Below are 23,684 nucleotides of genomic sequence, written 5' to 3'. Positions count from 1 at the left end.
CTGACTTCAGAACCGGGCAAAGTGGTTGAAACTATAGCGAAGAACAAAATTGTCAGACACACAGATCAACATAATTTGTTGGGGACTAGTCAACATGGTTTTTGTAAAGGGAAATCATGCCTTACCAATCTACTAGAAATTTTTGAGGGGGTCAACAAGCATGTGGAAAAGGGGGATCCAGTGGATATAGTGTATTTTGATTTGCAGAAAGCCTTTGAAAAGGTCCCTCACCACAGGCTCATAAGCAGTCATGGATAAGAGGGAAGGTTTTCTCATGGATTGGTTACTAGTTAAAAGACAGGAAACAAAGGGTAGGAATAAATGGTCCGTTTTCAAAAAGGAGAGAGGTAAATAGTGGTGTTCCCCAGGGGTCTGTACTGGGCCCAGTCCTATTCAACATATTCATAAATGATCTGGAAAAAGGGGTAAACGGGGAGGTGGCAAAATTTGCAGAGGATACAAAACTACTCAAGATAGTTAAGTCCCAGGCAGACTGCGAAGAGCTACAAAAGGATCTCTCAAAACTGGGTGACTGAATTTCATCTGCCATTTTGTTGCCCAATGTTGATAAATGCAAAGTAATCCACATTGGAAAACATAATCCCAACTATACATATAAAAGGATGAGGTCTAAATTAGCGGTTATCACTCAAGAAAGAGATCTTGGAGTCATTGTGGATAGTTCTCTGAAAACATCCACTCAATGTGCAGCGGCAGTCAAAAAAGCGAACAGAATGTTGGGAATCATTAAGAAAGGGATAGATAATGGGACATGTCATAAATATAAGGGGAAAGGTAAACCCCTTTGAAATCCCTCCTGGCCAGGGGAAAACTCCTCTCACCTGTAAAGGGTTAAGGAGCTAAAGGTAATCTCGCTGGCACCTGACCAAAATGACCAATGAGGAGACAAGATACTTTCAAAAGCTGGGAGGAGGGAGAGAAACAAAGGGTCTCTGTCTGTCTTTATGCTGTCTTTGCCGGGGATAGACCAGGAATGGAGTCTTAGAACTTTTAGTAAGTAATCTAGCTAGGTATGCGTTAGATTATGATTTCTTTAAATGGCTGAGAAAAGAATTGTGCTGAATAGAATAACTATTTCTGTCTGTGTATCTTTTTTGTAACTTAAGGTTTTGCCTAGAGGGGCTCTCTGTGTTTTGAATCTAATTACCCTGTAAGGTATCTACTATCCTGATTTTACAGAGGTGATTTCTTTACTTCTATTTCTATTAAAAGTCTTCTTGTAAGAAAACTGAATGTTTTTGTCATTGTTCTCAGATCCAAGGGTTTGGGTCTGTGGTCACCTAGGCAAATTGGTGAGGCTTTTTACCAAACCTTGTCCAGGAAGTGGGGTGCAAGGTTTTGGGAAGTATTCTGGGGGGAAAGACGTTTCCAAACAGCTCTTCCCCAGTAACCAGTATTTGTTTGGTGGTGGTAGTGGCCAATCCAAGGACAAAGGGTGGAATATTTTGTACCCTGGGGAAGTTTTGACCTAAGCTGGTAAAGATAAGCTTAGGAGGTTTTTCATGCAGGTCCCCACATCTGTACCCTAGAGTTCAGAGTGGGGGAGGAACCTTGACAGGACAGAAATATCATGTTGCCTCTATATAAACCCATGGTACACCCACATCTTGAATACTATGTGCAGATGTGGTTGCCCCATCTCAAAAAAGATGTATTGAATTGGAAAATGTTCAGAAAAGGGAAACAAATATGATTAGTGGTATGCAACGGCTCCCATCTGAGGAGAGATTAATAAGACTGGGACTTTTCAGCCTGGAAAAGAGACAACTAAGGGGAGATATGATAGAGGTCTATAAAATCATGACAGGTGTGGAGAAAGTAAATAACGAAGTGTTATCAGAAGGAGTAAATAACATAAGAACTAGAGGCCACCAAATGAAATTAATAGGTAGCAGGTTTAAAACAAACAAAAGGAAGTATTTTTTCACACAACGCACAGTCAAGTTGTGAAACTCCTTGCCAGTGGTTGTAGTGAAGGCCAAGACTATATCAGGGTTCGAAGAAGAACTAGATAAATTCATGGAGGATAGGTCCATCAATGGCTATTAGCCAGAATGGGAAGGGATGGCATCCCTAGCCTCTGTTTGCCAGAAGCTGGGAGTGGGCGAGAGGGGCTGAATCACTTGATGATTACCTGTTCTGTTCATTCCCTCTGGGGCACCTGGCATTGGCCACTGTCGGCAGACAGGATACTGGGCTAGATGGACCTTTGGTCTGACCCAATATGGCCGTTCTTATGTTCTTATGATCCAGAATGCAGCCTAGTCCGTGATTAAGGCACTAGTATGGGAGCTGGGAATGGAATGGGAATGGAACCCAGATATCCTAACTTTTCCAGTGACATGTGGTATGACATTGGGCAAATCACTTATGGCTTGTCCATTTGGGGATACTCAGGAAAGTTAATCTGACTGAACCGAAAGGTGTGAATTTAAAGTGTATTCGTTAAATCACATTAAACTCCTGTGGATGCTCTCATTCAGAATTAAAGTATGAGACTATCTTTACGGCTTCCCTAATTTGCCATAATATTCAATGTTTCACTACAACAATTTATGATAAGGCTTTGCCATGGCTAATGAACTATCCCCACTGTCTAGCCCAGATAGGGGCTAGGATGAGCAAACTGAGTAAAACTCAATACAGACAAGACAGAGCTGTGAGTCCTGTGCCCTAGCCTTTGGTCCATATTTTCTTTTTACCTACAATTGACTGTAAAAGAAATCCTTGTAACCCAGTATCACCTCCGTCTTGCCTGGATTGAGTTTTAGTCAGTTTGCTCATCCTAGCCCCTATCTGGGCTAGACAGTGGGGATAGTTCATCAGCTACAGCAAAGCCTTATCATAAATTGTTGAAGTGAAACTTTGAATATTATGGCAAATTAGGGAAACCATAAAGATAGGCTCATACTTGCCTTACAGATGTTGAAGTGTCCCATACTAGCTCCCTGGTATACAGGATCTGCCATAAAATAGTAATGGGAAAACTAAAACTGTCAAACATTTCCCGAAATCCCATCATTTTAAGGATGAACAGGGCTAATTGGTTAGTGGATGACATGCTGGGTGAAAAAGGCAAGAATGCCTGTAACTGACTATTCTTGCAACTGATTGAACAGTCCAGTTACGTATCAGCTTAGGATAATGCTGGGGCATCACAACCTAGGAAGAATTGGATGATCTTGAAGACTGGAGTAATAGAAATGGCATGAAATTGCATTTAGGGACTAATAACAAGAATTTCTGTTATAAACTGGGGGTTCATCAGTTGGAAATGACAGAGAAAGAGCTGGATGTATTAGTTAATCATAGAATGGTGGCTTGCAATCCATGTGCTGTGGCTGTGCAAAAGGCAAGCCTGATCCTAAGATGTATCAGGCAAGGTATTTCCAGAAGAGAGAGAAATATTAATGCCATTGTACATGGCACTAGTAAGAGCTCATCTGGAATATTGCATACAATTCTGGAGACCCATGATCAAGACAGACACATTCAAACTGGAACAGATGCAGAGAATGGCTACTAAAATGATTAGGGAAACAGAGAGACATCTTACATAAGGAGACTAAAAGAGCTTGCCTTGTTTAACTTAGGGAAACAAAGGCTAAGAGGGGATATGATTGCTCTTTATACATACACGAAGGGAGGAAACAGCACGGAGAGAGAAGTTATTTAAATGGAAGGACAACGTTGGCACAAGAACACATGAGTATTTACTGGCTATGAATAAATTTAGGCTGGAAATTAAAAGAAAGTTTCTAACTATCAAAGGAATGAGGTTCTGGAACAGCTTTCCAAAAGTAGTGGGGGCAAATAACCTAATTTGTTTTAAGATGGAAGTTGATAAATTTATGCATGGGAGTTATGATGAGGTTACTTGCAATCACAGGGGACTAGACTTGATGATCCAGGAAATCCATTCCAGTCCTATCTTCCTAAATCCAGAGAGTGGGGAGTGGTGGAAAGGCAATGATATCTGTAATTATTGATGGTATTCTTGTAACTAATTGCCAGTTATGTTGGGTATTAGTATTAGGATTCTCATCTGATAATGGTAAGGCCTCACAACCCTGCCTCAGAAGATTCCAAGAAAAAAACCAAAGAGGTCCCTTTATTGTTGTGGGTTTGAAAATACTAGTGTTGGGGACACTGGGGCATGGCCACTAGGTAACTTGAGGGGATGGAAGACCACGAGTGTCGATGAAGCCCCCTCGCACTAGGCCCAAGTGTCCTTGGCCCCCCCGGCCTGGAGGCACTCACAGCAGTTATGCGCACTAGGCTCAAGTGTCCTTGCCCCCCAAGCCTGGAGGCACTCGCAGCAGTTATGCTGAGGATCTGCAACAATATATTGCAAAGTCAGACTGCCTGAAACTAAACAAGGCCAAACAGGGCAGATATGGAAGAATAATGCTGAATAAAGCAGCTTTATATATGGTTTAACAGATGGTATCGAGAACAAGGGAACTAGCTGGTAACTGGATTGGCTGGCTATATGGATATGTAGTGCAGCTTGCTATTGGATAAGTATGCTGAAGAAAGGATGTATAAAAACCTGTGTAACTTCCTGCTCTGTGTGCAGGATTTGAGATTCTATTCTCCCTGTACCTTGTTTGCAGCTGCAAATAAACTTTTCTGCTTCTCCACCCCGTTGTGATTATTGGGTGATGCACACCGGGCAACGAACCTTGCTGTTGTTTGCCTCTGGCACTCGGTGCTGGCAACACTAGCTTAACTAACGTTTAACCTTTTATATTTGCTGTAATTTTTTCAAGTACATGGTTAAAGTGCTTCTTAATTTAACTAGATGTTTCAAAATAAAACAAATTACATAGTACTTAGATTCATATAGTGGTATAAGAGTGGAATAAAGGATTTAAATTTCAAGACAAAATATTTAGTTTTATTTACATATAGAAACAGTAACTGTGGATGTGCTGGTGATAAAAAGCAAGACGACTCAGGCAGTAGATATATTTTGTGTACTGAATGTACACTGGTATCTGGAAATGGAGCTCTCCAGAAAGAGACTGGAGACAGAACCTCTTTTTAGAAAACTCGACACTGGAGAAATAGGGAGAGCATGTAAGTTAAACAGGCTTTTAGGAGTGCAGTATGAGAGGGCATAAATTCAGAAGCATTGTGGTCCAAGTCAACCAAAGCATACCTGACAACATCTTGCTTCTATGGGAGGAGAGGCTGCACCATTATCAGCCTGTCATTGAATTACCTGGGCTAGTACTGTGGCTGGAGGCCAGCAATTCTTGTGCCTGTGTAAACTGCTGTTGACTCTTGCTGCTCAAGACAACAATACAACTTGTGCAATGAAACCAAATGTTTTCAGCAGAATTTCTGTACAGGAGGTTGACAGCAACTTGCTTGTTTTCACAGATGCTTCTTGGGCAAGAAGGGGCAGCATATTGGAATCAGAAGTTGCCCTGCTTCCCTGACAGCTGTGAAGGACAATGAGCGATTGGCAGCTGGGGCACACAGGGCCAGCAGAACAGCTGCTGATGTCAGGTTAAGAGCTGGTTGCACTCGCTAAATCCAGTGGAGGAATGTGGATGAGAACATGAGGAAAGGTCAAGAAGGGGCCAACAAAGGCCTTAGTTCACAGCAGTTTTCCTTGCCAAGCTATACAAGGAGAGGTAAATGGGGGTAGGAGAGAGAGTGCAAAGAGCTTCTGGTGCCTGGGCAGCAGGGCACAGATCCCCTTTGTGCTCCCCAGGCAGGGCTGGTTTTACCATGAGGCGAACTGAGGTGGCTGCCTCAGATGCCAGACTTGGGGGGGGGGGGGGGGGAGGAGGAGGGCGCCACTAGGACCCAGAGTGTAGAAAATTTTGTCTGCTGCTGGTGCATGTGTATTCTCTCCGCTCTAGATGCACAGAGATGGTGGAGTGCTGTGCTGGAGGAAGGAGGGCACAAGAGACTTAACAGGCAGGCAGGAGAAAAGGTGAGAGGGGATAACAGAAAGCAGCAGGAGCTGCAGGGAGAGAGAGGAAGAGCAGCCTCTTATGTACCTCTCTAGCACCCCCAGGAGCCTGGACTGATTAACACCAGCTTCTCAGGGAGCTTCCTCTTTCCAGCTGCTTCCCTGAACCCACTGGAGGAGAAGAGCAGTCAACTGAAGTAGCAGGAGCCAGTTAGGCCCTTAAGACGCTGATATCTTCCCTCACTCAGGCCCTGCTACCAGCCTGCTTATTTGTCCCCTTCAATTGAGTGTTGAGAGCTACTAAAGCTGGCATAGAACAGCAGTCATGAGTGAAAGAAGAAAACGCCCTTTTTGGGCAGCATTCAGAAGAAGAAAGAAAGCAAAGAAAGCTTTTCTATCTAAGCAGGAAGGAGCTCTCCTGAGATACATAGACACAAATGTTCACGGTGAGCCTTCCGGCCCCAGTGTGGATGTGTGTGGTGAGGAGATGCCTGATCTTCCAGTTCGTCAGAGTGCAGGTGACCTGGCAGCTACTGCAGCATCCATATCTCCATCTCAAAAGGGGTGTAACCATGCACATTCCTGAAGAAAAGTGTAGATCAGAGAAGAGTGTGATGGAGGCGCAAGAAACAGCTGCTGCTGAGTTTAGTTCCTTAAGTCTAGATGATCCAGGACTTTGGACCCACTTGAGCAGTAGCCTGAGGAACTTCCTTGTACTGCATGGGCCACAGCAAGTGAAAAACTTCATGTTCCTCAAAGACAATGAAAACAGAAGTTTCCATCCAACACATTACTGGCGTGAAATCCCCAATGGTGACAAAGTGGAGAGGTCATGGCTTATGTACTCAAAAACCCAGAATGCCGCATACTGTTTTTGTTGCGAACTCTTCCAGTCTATTGTTCCAGCCACATTGGGTTCTACAGGAACAAAGGACTGGAAAAATCTGGCTAGAAATTTGGCATGCCATGAGAAGGCAGCAAATCATCAGAGAGCATTCCATAGGTGGAAAGAGCTTGAGATGAGACTAAGGTTAAAGGCCACCATAGATGATCAGCATCAAGAGAAGATTACATCAGAGTCTCTTTACTGGCAAAATGTTCTGAAAAGGCTCATTGCCATTGTGAGAATGCTTGCTACCCAAAACCCATCACTGCGTGGCACTTCAGATCAGCTGTATGTGCCAAACAGTGGAAACTTCCTTAAGATTGTGGAGCTGATGGCTGAGTTTGATGTTGTACTCCAGGAGCACCTCAGAAGAGTCACCACCCAAGAAATGTACACACACCACTACCTTGGAAAAACAATTCAAAATCAGATCATACAGTTACTGGCAACAAAAGTCAAACAGAAGATTGTGGCAGATCTGAAGTCAGCAAGATATTACTTTGTTATTCTGGACTGCCCACCTGACATCAGCCATGTGGAACAAATGACTTTAATGGTGCGTTTTGTAAAAACAACAGAACCTAGTGAAAATGTCCCTGCAATGGTGACTGTCAGAGAGCATTTTCTAGAATTTATTGACATTGATGACACTACAGGAGCTGGTATGACAAATGTGCTTCTTAAAAAGCTGGAAGATACGTGAATTGCGATAGCTGACATGGGAGGTCAGGGCTACGATAATGGTGCCAATGTGAGAGGAAAGAACAGGAGTGCAGACACGGATCCGAGAGTTAAACCCTCGAGCTTTTTTTGTCCCATGCAGTTCTCATTCATTGCAGTGCTCAGTGATGCAGCCTCAGCTTCTACTGAGGCTGCTGAATTTTTTAATATAATTCAAAGCATCTATGTATTTTTCTCTGCATCAACTCATCAATGGCAAATTTTGAAGCAACATCTGAGAACATCCTCTCTGATGCTGAAACCACTGAGTGCCACACGATGGGAAAGGTGAGTGGAGGCGATAAAGCCTATCAAACACCAAACTGGGAAGTTAGATGATGCATAGTTGCCATTATAGAGGATAATGCTATGACAGGAACTGTTTGTGGGAGAACAGTGGCAGAGGGAAATGGAATCACCAGAAACATACATAACTTCAAATTTCTGTGTGGCTTAGTGTTGTGGCATGACATACTGTTTGAAATAAATGTTGTAAGCAAGAGACTCCAAGGTGTTGACCTTGATATATCTGGAGCAATGGAACAACCAGACAAAATAAAATCATACCTACAGTCTTACAGGTCAGATGAGGGATTTCAAAATGTCCTGAAGAGTGCACAGAAGTTGGCAGAGGAACTTCACACTGAAGTTATTTTCCCACCCATTCAAGAATACAAGAGTCACTGAAGAAGAAGACACTTTGATTACGATGCATGGGATAATCCCGTAAGGGACCCCCAAACAACAATTCAAAGTTGAATTCTTTAACCAGGTGATAGATTGTGCAATACAGTCAGTTGAAGAACTTTTCATGCAGCTCAAGGAACACAGCAGTATATTTGGGATGTTGTATGATATCCCACAACTCCTCACTATACCTGAAGAAGACCTACATCACCAATGCAGGGCACTAGAGACAGTGTTGACACATGATGACATGTGCGATATTGATGCGAGTGATTTAGGTGATGAACTGAAAGCCCTTTCAAGATACATTTCAGCAGGATCAACTCCAAAGGGTGTTCTGGAATATATGTGCACAAATAAGATGACCACCCTCTTTCCAAATGCTTTTGTTGTTCTGCGCATACTTCTAACGCTTCTTGTAACAGTTGCCAGTGGACAAAACAGCTTCTCCAACCTGAAGTTAATAAAAACACATCTACGCTCCACAATCTCTCCACAATGACACAGGAGAAGCTGGTCAGCCATGCAGCCATCTCAATACATCATGAGCTGACCCAGACTGTGGACCTTCAGGAGCAGGTCAAATCTTTGCAACCAAGAAGGCACGAAAGCACCACTTTACTGATTTAAACAGATAAAAATGCAGACAAGAAAAGTTACATTTGCTGTTAAGGCATTTGAAAGTTGTGTTACTTAAAATTTTTGACAGGTTTCAGAGTAACAGCCGTGTTAGTCTGTATTCGCAAAAAAAAAAAAAAGGAGTACTTGTGGCACCTTAGAGACTAACCAATTTATTTGAGCATGAGCTCACGTGAGTCTCTAAGGTTAGTCTCTAAGGTGCCACAAGTACTCTTTTTTTTTAAATTTTTGAACAAGGCATTTTAAGCTGTTAATTCTCCCTTATTGGGGTAGGTAGCAGAGCAGTACCATGAGAGGAGTAGAACAGGAAGAAGGCAGAATTGAGACCTTTCGAAGTTTTGGCCCAAGCAAGGGGGTATGGGGCCGTCATTTGAGCTCCCCGCCTCAGGTGCCAAAATGTTGTGGGCTGGCCCTGTCCCCAGGCAGCGCTCAGCCTCTGCCTGCGTCCCAAGCCTCCCCCTGCTCCCTGTCTGAGCGCTGGGCTTTACTGCAGTAACACGCTGCTCCCCGCCAGTGGCCCCCCGAGGCCCGTCACCAGCCAGGCGTTGCCTCAATTTCCTTAGGGTTTAAGTGTCCCAATCTCCAGGGCTGCGGGTAGACGCTGCTGTGACGTCTGCTCTTTCTAGCGAGGAGCCAGGGCTGCCCGAGGCTTACTGCACCCGCTCCGAGGCCACAGGGCGCACGGCTCAGCCTGGGGTCCCCTCGGCTTCCGCCCAGCCCCGCTAGTCACCTCCCGGGGCAGCTGCCCTCGGAACAGCGGGGGTTAAACTTCACCCAGAGCCGATTCCTCCGCCAGCAGCCCGGCACCGAGCGGGTTAATCCCCGCTCAGCGCTTTGGCTGCGGCTGGGTCTCTGCGCTCAGGCTCCTCCCCCTTGTCCTGGCCTGAACCATCCAGCAACAGCGATACCTGCTCCGCGCCACCTTGTCCTTCTCTGATGTCATCGCCGTGCGCCGGCAGAGAGGTGGGGGCTGTTGCCTGGTTACGCCTGTCATCCCCATGCGCCGCCGTCCTCTTCCCCCCCTCCTCCAGCACCAATCGCTCTGGGTGAGACACAGAAAACAAGCGGATCCGAGGCGCGAGCTGCAGCCCGGACCGGCCTCCCCAGCGCCCCCTCCCGCCACAGCCGTGGGGCTCCGGCCGAAGCGCTAACGGGCACCCACGCGTGGCGGCTGCCGCCGGCCTCTGCCTGCGGAGCGCCCCGCGCAGAGACTCACACATGCCTGAGACCAGAGTGGGAGCGGCGCTGAGCCCGGCCGCCTGGGTTCCCCGCGCTGCCTGGCTGGGGCCCTAGCAGCGCCCCGGCCGCTGGAGCCGGTCCGGCGGCTCCCGGTGCCCGAGTGTATGAGAGGAAGCGCGGAAAGGGGGCCGCGGCCCGAGCCACTCGCCTCCTCTCCCGGACGGCGGCAGCAGAGAGACCGGCCCGGGGGGAAGCGAGGGGGCAGCGAGGAGGCGGCGGCTCCATGTGAAGAGACCCGGACACGCACGTGAACCGCCGAGCAGCCCCCCGGAGCCGGGAGGCAGCGAGAGGGATTCGGGAACGCGGCAGCCGCGGGGGCTGGACCCGTCTCTCACTAAAGTTTCCCGGACACGCGGTGTCTCTCGGGACCTGGCGTCCAACTTGCTGTGAAGCCTTAGAGCCCCCGCAGGGTAGTGGATCCCCCTGTTCCGGGCGCAAGCGTGAGCTTTAGCCGCACCCTGTATCACCGGTAGCGTGTCTGCTACAGCCAGAGAGCCAAAGGAGGGAAACTTAACCCGCCGCAGCTGCTGTTGCTCCTAAGGTGAGTGAGGGTTGAGGGGGTCGGAGGGGGGGTCCAGTTCTGCTGGTCTCTGCTCCGCGCCGCTGATGACTTTTCAGGTGAAACTCGCGGATGCAAAGATTTGTACCCCCCATGAGCATGGGCTGGGGACTAAGTGGGAGCATGTGGCTCCGTCCCTTCTGGCGGGGCGGGGGCGCACCATCATCGTAGCAGCCCCGCGCGGGGTATCCCCTGTTTCACATGCGCCTCACGTTGCCGGGAACTTTGCACGGTCTGCTGAGCTAAGTGACCCTCCCGAGAGTGCGGCTCTTCTTGCCTCTGCGAGAGAGAGACACTGTAGGGAAATCCTTATGTTAAGTCAATTCCTATCCGGATACTTTTCACCTTTAGATTTAAGCAGCCTCGGCTTTGTAAAGAGTTACTACAGTGAGAGGGGTTGATAGCGTCCAATCAAAAAACGAGTCTGGAAATTAGTTCCCATTTGAAACTTGTACGTCTCGCTTTGTACTTGCTGCAGCAAGGAACAGCAGAGAATGATACTGAAGTCTTGAACAAAGACCAAGTTTTTTTTTAAGCTACTTTGAACCTCCTTCCATTCACTATTGTTCTATGTTAAATCTTAAGAGCTTAACAGAACTTTACTTGTGCTTTATCAGAATGTCTTGTACACCAGAACTGAAAAATACAAGCATCTTTAAAAGCCACAATATTTTAGTGGAGGGATTTTCTAACTCTTTTAGGGTGGGATTCATCTTAATAGAGAGATTGTGGATTCTTTTCTGTGCACAGTTGCATAACATCCCTCTGGAAACTGTTGTAATTGCTTGCATGGAAAAGTAATATTAGGAAAGTACTTAATGCATTTTAGCTGGGTTTTAATACAGTTTAGCAGCTGGAAATAAGAAGGAAGAGCCAGCACCATGCGTCTAGTCATCTCTCCTCACAGTACGGTCAGGTGCTCCATGGGTCTCAGTTTGGGAATCCTATGCTGGGTATTGAGTCTTAGTATACAGAGTGTTTTTATATTGCTACATACAAGTTACTGAAAAGGATCTGGTGGCTTGAGTAGCATATCTTCAACCTCATTAGCCAGCAGTTAAAGTTGCTGCTAAATTAAATAAATAACATTTTATCCCACCATACAGGCTTTGAAAAATGCAAATCACTTTACATTCTGCCTTATGGAGAACTGCATGCTGTACATATGAGTTTGAGAGTAACAGCCATGTTAGTCTGTATTCGCAAAAAGAAAAGGAGTACTGTGGCACCTTGGAGACTAACCAATTTATTTGAGCATAAGCTTTTGTGAGCTACAGCTCACTTCATCGGATGCATACTGTGGAAACGGCAGAAGACATTATATACACAGAGACCATGAAACAGTACCTCCTCCCACCCCACTCTTCTGCTGGTAATAGCTTATCTAAAGTGATCGCTCTCCTTACAATGTGTATGATAAACAAGTTGGGCCATTTCCAGCACAAATCTAGGGGGCGGAGGGTGAGAAAACCTGGAAATAAATGTTGTAAGCAAGAGACTCAAAGGTGTTGACCTTGATATATCTGAGCTTATGCTCAAATAAATTGGTTAGTCTCTAAGGTGCCACAAGTACTCTTTTTCTTCATATGAGTTTGGTTTGTCTAAATTGGGCTTACACATAGACTGTATGCAAACCAAGAACATTTGTAACTACCGTTTGAATGGTATTTCAGATCTAGTTTCAGAATTAATAACATTGGGATAACACTGGTGCCTGCATCTGTTTATAGGGTTTTTTTCCTAGCTGTGTTTCTGAAAGAGAAAAAGGAAAACCTTTAAGTTTATCTGACACTTCTAACTGAATGGAGAATAAACTGGGTGACCAACTTTATCTAGATTTATTTTTAGAGTGTTGTTGACTTCCCTCCTATGTTTCCCTCCAATCAGCTTTTACTTTCTCCTCTTTCAATCCTACATTGCAGCGGCTGACCTTCCATCAGAGAGGAATGTATAGGATTCCCTCTGGATCTATTATATAGTGCCTTTATATTAACACTCCAAAAATTGTCATGCTTTTTGTCAAAAAACTTTATATTTCTAATATCACTGTGAGCTAGGATTACTTCAACCGAAAGATTAGAGAGAGAAATACCTTGATCTGTTTTTTTCAGTTTGTTTGCTCTAAGCATTTGACAGCACTACATGTATACCTACTGTACTTGTATAGTCAGTTTCTCCGCCTGTTTAAAGGTCTTTCACCAGGAAGAGAGAGACACTTTCAAAAGGTTTCAGAGTAGCAGCCGTATTAGTCTGTATCCGCAAAAAGAAAAGGAGTACTTGTGGCACCTTAGAGACTAGTCTCGCTAAGGTGCCACAAGTACTCCTTTCCTTTTTACTCTTTAAAAAGTGATTGTAAAACCTAAAAAATTGCTGGGATACTTGAAAAATACTAGAAATTTCTTAACTCCTTTTTTTTTTTTTTTTTGAGACAAAGTCACCTTGAGGTGTGCAATACTTTCTTAAACAACAGGAGCATGGGTACAACACTCACTGCATTAAGGACATGCAAGAATTGAGTGATGCCTCAACAACGCTCCCAGCTTCTGCTGACTTACAGGGCCAAGGTACCAGAAGTTGAATGAGTTTCCTTCAGTGTAGAGGATTAATAGGATAGTCCAGGGATCAGCAACCTGCGGCATGCATGCCAAAGGTGGCACATGAGCCAATTTTTACTGGCACGCTGTTGCCAGCCGGAGTCCTGGTCACTGGCCCCACTCAGCCCGCTGCCTGCATGGGTGAACGGAACCACAGGCCAGCAGCGGGCTGAGCGGGGCCGGCGGCCGGGACTCTGCCGGCAGGAGCCGGCGGACGGAACTCCAGACCGCTGCTGGTCTGGAGTTCCGGCTGCCGGCCCCTTGCCAGCCGGGGTCCCGACCCTGCTCAGCCGGCTGCAGGCCTGGGTGAACGGAACCCCTGGCCGGCAGCAGGCTGAGCGTGGCCGGCGACCGGTACCCCGGCTGACAGGAGCCGGCAGAACCCCAGACTGGCAGCGGGTGAGCCACTGCCGGTCTGGGGTTCTGTCTGCCACCATGCTCAGCCCGCTGACGGTCTGGGGTTCCGGCCGCCAGCCCCTTGCCAGCCGGGGTGCCGGCCATCGGCCCAGCTCAGCCTGCTGTCGGCCTGGGATACCAGCTGCCGGCCCCACTCACCTCGCTGCTGGTCTGTGGTTCCAGCCGCCTGGTCCCCTGCCAGCCGGGGTCTTGGCCGCCGGCCCATTCAGCCCGCTGCCAGTCTGGGGTTCTGTGGCGGGCCCCTGTAAATGTAAAATTTATTACTGGCATGTGAAACCTTAAATTAATGAAGACTTCTCAAAGGTTGCCGACCCCTGGGATAGTCAGTGCCTTTTCATAATTAATTTATACATGTGCTTAAAGCAACATGTTATTGTCAGATTGAACTAAACCATTTCAACTTCCTTTGACATAAAGCTGTGTCAATATCCTGAATCCAAATTAAATTTAATTTCCTTTCTTTCATTATTGTCACGCTCTTTATAGCACCTTTTTGCAATGGTCAGATTGTTAGCTGTATTTTTTTTTAAATTGCATATTCTTCTGCGTGGTCCATGCTCATAAACATCTTGATTATTCTGTGAAATCATTATTAATAAAATGAATTTATTTATTTAACAAAACTGAAAATGACTTGGATTTTTAGCTTCTTGGGTTGTCTTAACTTTTTAATTCCTCCCTACTGTGCACCCACTGCTTTCTGATAGTCTTGGTACTGTGCTGGCTTTCTCTTTTTAAATTAAATTTGAAAGCTGTTAGAAAAAGGAGGGTGTGAGAGGTCACATGGTAGGTCTGTCAACTTCAACAATGTCTGCAATTTTTTTTTTGGTTGGCTTTTAAAAAAAAGAAAAAAGCTTATAACAACACATGAAACATCACCACTCAGGGTACTCCAATCCTGAATTTAATCTAATATTTGGGCACACTGGCTGTTACTCTTCAAAACATATCCACTAACTGAATTTATATATGTAGTACTTGCATATCTGAAATCAACATGAAGCCCTTGAAGATACCTGAACATCTATAACACTTTTGTGTGAGTGTATACACAACTTCATTTTAGAGAAGGAGGAAACAGTTCAATTGGTGGTGGTGGTGTCTAACAGATAGAGCAAACATTGCATTTTAATTTCATTTCCTGTAAATAAGCTAATTGTCCGATGGGATATTAGATGGGGTGGGATCTGAGTTACCCAGGAAAGAATTTTCTGTAGTATCTGGCTGGTGAATCTTGCCGGTATGCTCAGGGTTTAGCTGATTGCCATATTTGGGGTTGGGAAGGAATTTTCCTCCAGGGCAGATTGGAAGAGGCCCTGGAGGTTTTTCGCCTTCCTCTGTAGCATGGGACACGAGTCACTTGCTGGAGGATTCTCTGCTCCTTGAAGTCTTTAAACCACGATTTGAGGACTTCAGTAGCTCAGACATAGGTGAGAGGTTTTTCACAGGAGTGGGTGGGTGAAATTCTGTGGCCTGCGTTGTGCAGGAGGTCAGACTAGATGATCATAATGGTCCCTTCTGACCTTAGTATCTATGAATCTACATGCTGGGAAGCATTGTTTTAATGAGTTTAGTAAATTCATGAAAGATGATGGAACCCCGGATTGAAGTCTCCTGTTTATTCACAAAACAGATAAATTGTGAGCAGTGGCAGTGCGAACTTCTACTCACTGTCTTTGCTTCACTTCTGATTTCTTAGGATTGAAGCCTCTACTTTTTCGGTTCTAGGTCTCTCTGCGACTACCACAAAGTGTGCCAATTATGATAGATATTTTTGAGATCAACCTGTGGAACTCTTTGCCAGAGGATGTTGTGAAGGCCAAGACTATAGCAGCCTTCAAAAAAGAACTAGATAAATTCATGGAGGACAGGTTCATCACTGGCTATTAGCCAGGATGGTCAGGGATGGTGTCCCTAGCCTCTGCTTGCCAGAAGCTGGGAATGGGTGATAAGGAATGGATCACTTGATGATTACCTCTTCTGTTCATTCCTTCTGTGCCACTGTCAGAATACAGGATACTGGGCTACGTGAACCTTTGGTCTCACCCAATATGGCCGTTCTTATGAGATGTGATCATCTGTTTGGTATTCTTAGTCCAGTTCCTAGGGAACAAATTTTCATTTTACAAAGGCCAGCAAATTTAAGGTACTACATAAACAAATTATCCATCACAAAGCAGCTCTTCTCTCTTTGCTTTAGCTCCATGTGCAGATCTTGATGGATCTGCAAAGAAGTGTAGCAGCAGCTAGAAAATTCATTACTCACATCAAAAATACACAGTTCCTTCTTTAGAAAGCTTTTCTGCCTAGGTGTCAAGATGGAAAATTATGGCCTTACTGGCATAAATGTGTGGTTTGAAGGAACTTGAGATGGATTTAGGGGGAAAAAAATGCTCTCTTGAATTATAAAATGGTCTGGGGAAAAATGTGAAATGTCACACTTGAAAGAAATATTTTGATTTATATTGCATTCTGGCTTGCTATTTTTGTGGGGTGAAAGGGAAAGATACTCTGTCAGTGGTTCTTTCCAACAAGACCAGTGTTAATCATATACCAACATATAGTGTAGAAGTAAGCGTTTTTTGTGTCTACCATATCTGGTTCTGGTTGTCAGTCCACGTCTGTCTTTTGCCTCTTCCCCTTCTGTCAGATTTAAACAAAAATGATTACAGGTCTAGAAAACATGACCTATGATGGAAGATTGAAAAAATTGGGTTTGTTTAGTCTGGAGAAGAGAAGACTGAGGGGGTACATAAAGTTTTCAAGTGCATGGAAGGTTGTTAAAAGGAGGAGGGAGAAAAATTATTCTCTTTAACCTCTGAAGGTAGGACAAAAAGCAATGAACTTAAATTGCAGGAGGGCAGTTTAGTTTGGACATTAGGAAAAACTTCCTGACTGTCAAAGTGGTTAAACACTGCAATAAATTGTCTTGGGAAGTTTGGAATCTCCGTCACTGGAGGTTTTTAAGAGCTTTAGACAAACACCTAAGGGGTGGTCTAGATCAGTGGTTCTCAACCTATTTATCATTGTGGGCTGCATTCAACACTACCTGTATGGCCCTGAGGATGTCACATGGGCAGCAGTTCTGTGCTTGATTGGGCCGCAGGTTGAGAACCACTGGTCTAGATAATACTTATTCCTGCCTTGAGGGCAGGGGACTGGACTAGAATACCTTTCAAGGTCTCTTCCAGTCTTACGATTCTATGATTTTAATTTAGGTCAGCATAGTAACTGTGTTCTTCCTCTGTTGTTGTTTTTAGATAGAAACAGCAGGTTTTAAAAAGCTTAGCCAACAAAATTATGATCTAGAAATATGTAAGGTGAGCAGGGGACAGATGTGTGTAATATAAACTTATTTATATAACGTGCCCAAAGGAAGTTAAAAGAACACTTTTAGGGTTGCAAAGTAAAGCACTCAGAAGATAGGAAATGCCAGAATTAAGGTTTCCTGTACAACCTTAATTTTACCTGGCTTGTGGCCTCAGTTTCTGCCCCAGCTCCAAGTTGGCTTGCCCAGCCATTCTCATTGTCCCCCTTTCCTCCTTCCCAACTCTCATTTCCCTTTCCCTCTGGCTGCCTCCTCTTTCCCTGCCTCTCCCCCCACCCCAGCTCTTGTTTCCAATCTACTTCCCCGACCTCCTTTCCTCCTGCAGGTCTGGCTCTTGTTCCCTCAGCATTTGAATCAGACCGCTTTCTCCTCTACCGTGCTAGGGACCAGTAGGGGAGACAGTCTCCTTGCTCTCTGAGATCAGGTGCCCATACCTGCCCAGCACAGTGTGTAGCAGCCTGCAGCTGCATTTGTAGGGAAGGTCTTGCAGAGCCCCAGGCTGAAGCATGCCTATTGCGGACAGAATTCTCGAGATTTGTCTTTTAAGCTCTAGCAAGTCTCTGCTGAGTATGTGCAAACTGATTTTTTTTCAAAAGGTTTAAAACATGGTCAAATTTGGGCCATTTTCTCAGGGACAACAAATGGCACATCCCTGACAGGAAAGCCACACTTCTGCCAAATTTCAAGTCCCTGCTCCAAAGCATGGGGGTGTTAGAGCTGTTCAAAGAAAAGGTCACTAGAATTTTGTAATATGAACAAAGCAATGTTTTTCCTTAGCCTTGCTTTTGGGAATGGCTTAACCATTTTGACTGAAATTTTCCAAAGACATTCAGTGAGGCAGATGCCCAGCATGGAAAATTTCAGCCCAAATAGCAAAGTTATAAGCAACTAAAACCAAGGTCTTATGATGGGAAGTGTTGGGCAACTTTTGTAATAGCCAGAGCTGGTAGCACTGACTATAATTACATAAAACTTCCCAAACCCTACACTGAAATAACATAAAGATTGCAAAATCAAACCTTCATAGACATTGCCTATTTTCATTCAGTGCATGAGGTGGATATCGCTCACTGAATTCAGTGTCGTCTTGTCCTTGTCATCTTACTCATGGCTCCAGGCCTTATTTACTGCACACTATCTAGACCCTGCACTGAATACTAACATTAATAATTTTTTCCTGGGCTTTTCTATAATGCTTATTGCCACAGTGTCAATGTGCTTTTTACAAACATTTAAAGAATTTGTGTTCAAAATACCCCTGTTTGGCAAGGTACCGCTCATATTATTTTTATTATGATAGCACCTAGGAACTCACCAAGAACAGGACCCCATTATGCTAGGTACAATACAAACATAGAGTAAGAGACAGTCCGTGCCTCAAAGAATTTACAATATGAGTAGACAAAGACAGTCAAAGGTTAAGGAAAAGGGATATAATGCACAAGCAGAATAAACACTGCGATGGTGTGCAAATGTCCTGGTTTTTTTTTTTTTTTTTTTAAACTTCTTTTCATGGAGTTTTGTTGGGGTAGTCTTTGATAACTAGATCAAGGAAGAGAGGGGATATAGAAGCAAGTGCGGCAAGGGGTGGAAGAGGGAAGGAAGCACGGAGTGAGGCCATCAGCTCCAACCCACTTCTTCACCGTCAGAACAGAGGAGAGAATATCCAAAGTGAAAACTAGAAAGCAATCTGGCAGCATGCTGCTGAGGCTGCTTCAGTATCTAATCCTGCTGGTTTGAGGTTCTCTGGCTTCTAGGGCTGGCTTCTCGCAAGAATTTTTCTCCCCCGAGTTCTTGTGGCTTTCAGGGAGAGGGATGTGCTACACAGTTTGTAGTATTCCCAGAGATGTTCCATGGAAAAAGTAGTATGTGATCATCTGGGATCCTAGAAATCCATTTGCCACAGAAAAATGCAGAATTTGCATTTTTGCAGAGAACATTTTTTTTTTTACATTTTTGCAAAAAAAAAAAATGTATATTAACTGTTAACTAAATTTTACTGAAAGTTAGGGTGATCGTATTTCCCAAGTGAAAATGGGACACCGCATGGGGTTGGCCCGAGCTGCTCAGGGCTGGGGCTGACAGCCCAAGCCCCAGTGGCTGGCATTTCCACTCGCCCCTCTGAACATTCCTCTGCACCGCCGAGAGGGGGCACACCCCACTTTTTTGTTTTTGTTTTTGCAAAGCTGGGCATTTGTCCCATTTGCTCTTGCCAACTGACCATAAGGACATCCAGGATAGGGGATAAAAAGGGGACTACCCTCGCCAAAATGGGATGTATGGTCACCCTAGTTCAACTGATACTTACATATCGTGGCTAGGGAAACGAAACTTTAGTGTTTCATTTTAATTGTAGAAAAACATTGATTTTTATGGATTTTTTTTGGAGAATTTTGTTTATCACAGAAAACTAGGATCCCTGGTGATCGTGTAATTAGACTGTACAATAATGCATATGCACAAGGGGGCCGTAAGATTACACACACAGCGCAAATTTTGATATTTCCTAACTTTTGAGTGTTGGACTTCTCATCTTCAATGTTCATGTAATAGTTTTTTTTTAAAGTCATTTCCTAGCTTTTTTTTTTTTTTTTTTTAAAGCAAAAATAAATTCAAGCATGTGGATCCGCACATGGATCACCAGCAAGGTCGGAACAACTACATCCACAGCACAGATTTTTACCACTAGAGCTAACAGTATAACTGGTAGCAGTAGTAGGGGTTTATCTTCAGTGTGGACAGTGAGTAGAGGGTTTCAGAGGTATTTGTCTGACAACAGAAGAATACTGAAGTTGCGGATTGATAAATGCGAAGTAATGCACATTGGAAAACATAGTCTTAACTATACATGTAAAATGATGAGGTCTAAATTAGCTGTTACCACTCAAGAAAGAGATCTTGGTGTCATTGTGGATAGTTCTCTGAAAACATTGACTCTCTGTGCAGCAGCAGTCAAAAAAAGCTAGCTAAAGGTTGGGAATCATTAGGAAAGGGATAGATAATAAGACAGAGAATATCATATTCCTTCTATATAAATTCATGGTATGCCTACATCTTGAATACTGCATGCATATCTGGTCATCCCATCTCAAAAAAGATATATTGGAATTGGAAAAAGGTACAGAAAAGGGCAACGGAAATGATTAGGGGTATGGGACAGCTTCCATATGAGGAGAGAGTAATAAGACTGGAACTTTTCATCTTGGAAAAGAGATGACTAAGGAGGGATATGAGAGAGGTCTATAAAATCATGACTGGTGTGGAGAAAATAAATAAGGAAGTTTTATTTACTCCTTCTCATAACACAAGAACTAGGGGCATCAAATGAAATTAATAGGCAGCAGTTTAAAACAAAACAAAAGGAAATATTTATTCACACAACATACTCTTTGCCAGAGAAACTCTTTGCCAGAGGATGTTGGGAAGGCCAAGACTATAACAAAGTTCAGAAAAGAACTGCAGTAGAACCTGAGAGTTACGAACTGACCAATTAGAACTTGGAACCAGATTTACTAAATCAGGCAGCAGGAGAGAGAGAGCGAGCAAATACAGTACAGTACTTGTTAAATGTAAACTATTTAAAAAAAGGAAAGCAGCTTTTTTCTTCTGCATAGTAAAATTTCAAAGCTATATTAAGTCAATATTCAGTTGTAAACTTTTGAAAGAACAACCATACTGTTTTGTGCAGACTTACAAACTTTTCAGAGTTACGAACAACCTCCATTCCCTGGGTGTTTGTAATTCTGAGATTCTACTGTAGATAAGTTCATGGAGGATAGGTCCATTAATGGCTCTTTAACCAGGATGGGCAGGGATGGTGTCCCTAGCCTCTGTTTTCCAAAAGCTGGGAATGGTGGTCAGAGAATGGATCACTTGATGATTACCTGTTTTGTTTATTCCCTTTGAACCACCTGGCCAGTGTCGGAAGACAGGATACTGGGCTAGTTGGACCTTTGGTCTGACCCAGTATGGCTGTTCTTATGTAGAATTCCCAAGTTCAGTTTCAGGTTCTCAGTGGTGGTATGCTATATTGGTTACAGATCCTTCTGCCCCTATCCCCTAGCAGGTTTGAGGAAACGTGCTCCCTTCTTCTCCTCATACCTGTGTTTTCAAGTGAAGCTGCTTCCTCCTCCTTGGTGCCTGGGTTTTAGCAGTGCCTAGTGACAGTGATTGCCAGTAGCTCGGAGGATCAATAGAGAGAAAAGTCCTGCTCAGTCTCTGGGCTGGAGCATGCTCACTGCAGATGAATTTTAGGAGAATTTAGTAGTCATCCCTTACTAAACATGTGCAAATGACAAATTTCAAAGGCCTATAACTATTGAATTTGAGTAGATTTTCACAGGGACAGTAAATTGCATTTCTCTGTTCCCAGGTTTTACCCTGCTGCTAAATTAAATCTGTGCTCCAAAGCAGGGAGATAGAGCGTCTGAAAAAATGATTGCATAATTTTTTGAAACATTGGTAAAACTATACTTTTCTGTAACTTTCTTCTGAGAAACTGCAAGAACCATTTTTGCTGAAAGATTAAAAAACAAACAAAAAACCCCAAACATGTAACAGACACCTAGCATTGAACACTTCAGTCTGAACGGTTAAAGTATTTAGGGGGAGGGATAGCTCAGTGGTTTGAGCAGTGGCCTGCTAAACCCAGGGTTGTGAGTTCAACCCTTGAGGGGGTCATTTAGGGATATGGGGCAAAAATTGGTTGGATGAGTTAATTGGGGATTGGTCCTGCTTTGAGCAGGGGGTTGGATTAGATGATCTCCTGAGGTCCCTTCCAACCCTGATATTCTATGATTCTATTTTTAAGCAACTGAAAACAGGTTCTTATAATGAAAAGTGTTAGGCAATCTTAACTATAGGCATTGTTGCCTGCTCTTGCCTATAATTACACAATCTATGCCTGTTGCACTAAACTTTGCAATACTGTTTACTTGATTTACACGTATTACATAAGTTTTCTATTTCTGTTTTATAGTCTCACAAAAGGTGTATTCTTTAAATTTGGTAACTTTATTGAATTATACTTAGATTTAATAAATCAGATTTATTCTTATTAATCAGTACTCCTGCCCCTTCACTAGTTTCTTGACTTAAGGTCCTTTGGGGAATTTCATAAGTTGACGACATGTCTGTGAGTGTTGGATCTGTATTTCTGATTTTGATGAAAGAGACTATATACTTGAATGTTATGGTGTTGGTGGCCATATAAGAATTTCGATATACAAAAGGAAATAGAGAGAACTGTCTAAGCATTTGCAGAGGCTAAGGGTATAGGATAAATTATATTATTATGTTTGTTCCAGATACACTACATTTAAAAAACATAGTATGAAAAATAGTCTGTCTAAATTCTCCATTTATAAATACTTTATAATTGCTTTCTGTTGTATTGAAGGGGTACAGTCAATTTAAAAATTACACTTCTATATGGAAAGTATGAAACCTTATCTAATGCATATAATTTAACTGTGGGCCCCTGCCAGGCCACATCATGGGAGAAGTGCTTTCTGTGCCAGGAGTGAATTAATTGGGCTTCAAATCCTGGGTGGCATGGGGAGGGGAGTGAAAAAGGCTGTTAATGTTAATTTCACTTCCAGCCCAGTGAAAATTTTGTGGGAGAAGAAGAATGGAAGTGGGGAGAGAAACTAGGCGTCTAAAAGTGGATGGGGACTATATGGGGAGGTGGTCTAAAAAATCACAGATAACACAATGGAATTAACTAATATGTAAAAAAGGGAGATGAAGAGGAGAAAACAACACATGGGGGGCCGGGGGAGGAAATAGGTACCACAGAACTTACATAATGGATCAAATCAGTGGTCCATCTATTCCAGTATCCTTCTGACAGTGCTACTGCCAACTGGAATCCTGTTTGGGGCAATTATTGGATAATCTGCCCCAGGTTAAGTTGGTAGTTAAAGGTTTGATTATGTCATGAAGCTTGAGGGTTCGTTATAGCAGTGGGCTAACTCCATTGTAGTTAAGGTTGAGCAGTGTTTTCTGTTTAAAGGTTGACTATTCTAAATGTTTTAAAATCTGTACTTATTCAGATTGTCTTGAAACTAACTATGCATCTTGGGGGTGAGGAGTAGGGTTAGTGGCCCAAATTTGGGGTATTTTGAGAAAAGGATTCTCCAGTAGAATCCCTTTAAAAACAAACCCCAGTATCTTACAAAATCACCTGATTCTTTTAATGGTTTTTGTGCGCACTTGAGGTTCAGACTATGACTTTAATAATCCCCCATCTGATATCAGTTGATTGACGTTACTCAGGTAGTGTGTGATGCTTATTGCCCCACTGGGGAAGCAATATTGGAAAAACTATGGACCACAGAGTTTAGGTCTCCAAAATGACTTGTTCCAAAACTATTGAGTCAAAGAGACTGAAGTGTACGTGTTCTGTGCACTGAGGCAAGGACTCTATTGAAGTAAGAGAGATTCTAGGCAGACTGTTGTCACAGTGACTGTGTGGCATAGGTGCTGACTCCATGGGTGCTCTGGGGCTGGAGCACCAATGGGGAAAAAAATGGTGGGTGCTAAGCACCCACCGGCAACCCCCTATCAGTGCCTCCCGCCCGCTGGCGGGCCCTGCTGATCACTCCTCCCCCCAGCACCTACCACCTACTGCGGATCAGCTGTTTCGCAGCATCAGGAGGTGTGTG

General features: G+C 43.9%; 1 protein-coding gene across 4 annotated transcripts in view; it reads left to right on the top strand.

Annotated features, from left to right (window-relative positions):
• Window positions 1-9,923: 9,923 nt before the first annotated feature.
• The window catches only part of FBXW7 (F-box and WD repeat domain containing 7), a 286,522-nt gene continuing 272,761 nt past the window's right edge, over window positions 9,924-23,684 (top strand). For all 4 annotated transcript variants that reach the window (XM_077815372.1, XM_077815370.1, XM_077815369.1 and 1 more), the window contains exon 1: window positions 9,924-10,662. The gene's annotated coding sequence lies outside the window, so the exon portion shown is untranslated. The remainder of the gene's footprint in view (window positions 10,663-23,684) is intronic.

The sequence above is a fragment of the Eretmochelys imbricata genome, chromosome 4 (genome assembly GCF_965152235.1).
Source record: "Eretmochelys imbricata isolate rEreImb1 chromosome 4, rEreImb1.hap1, whole genome shotgun sequence".
Taxonomy (NCBI): domain Eukaryota; kingdom Metazoa; phylum Chordata; order Testudines; family Cheloniidae; genus Eretmochelys; species Eretmochelys imbricata.
The sequence above is the reverse complement of the archived record's forward strand: the minus strand, read 5'-3'. Positions and strand labels throughout refer to the sequence as shown.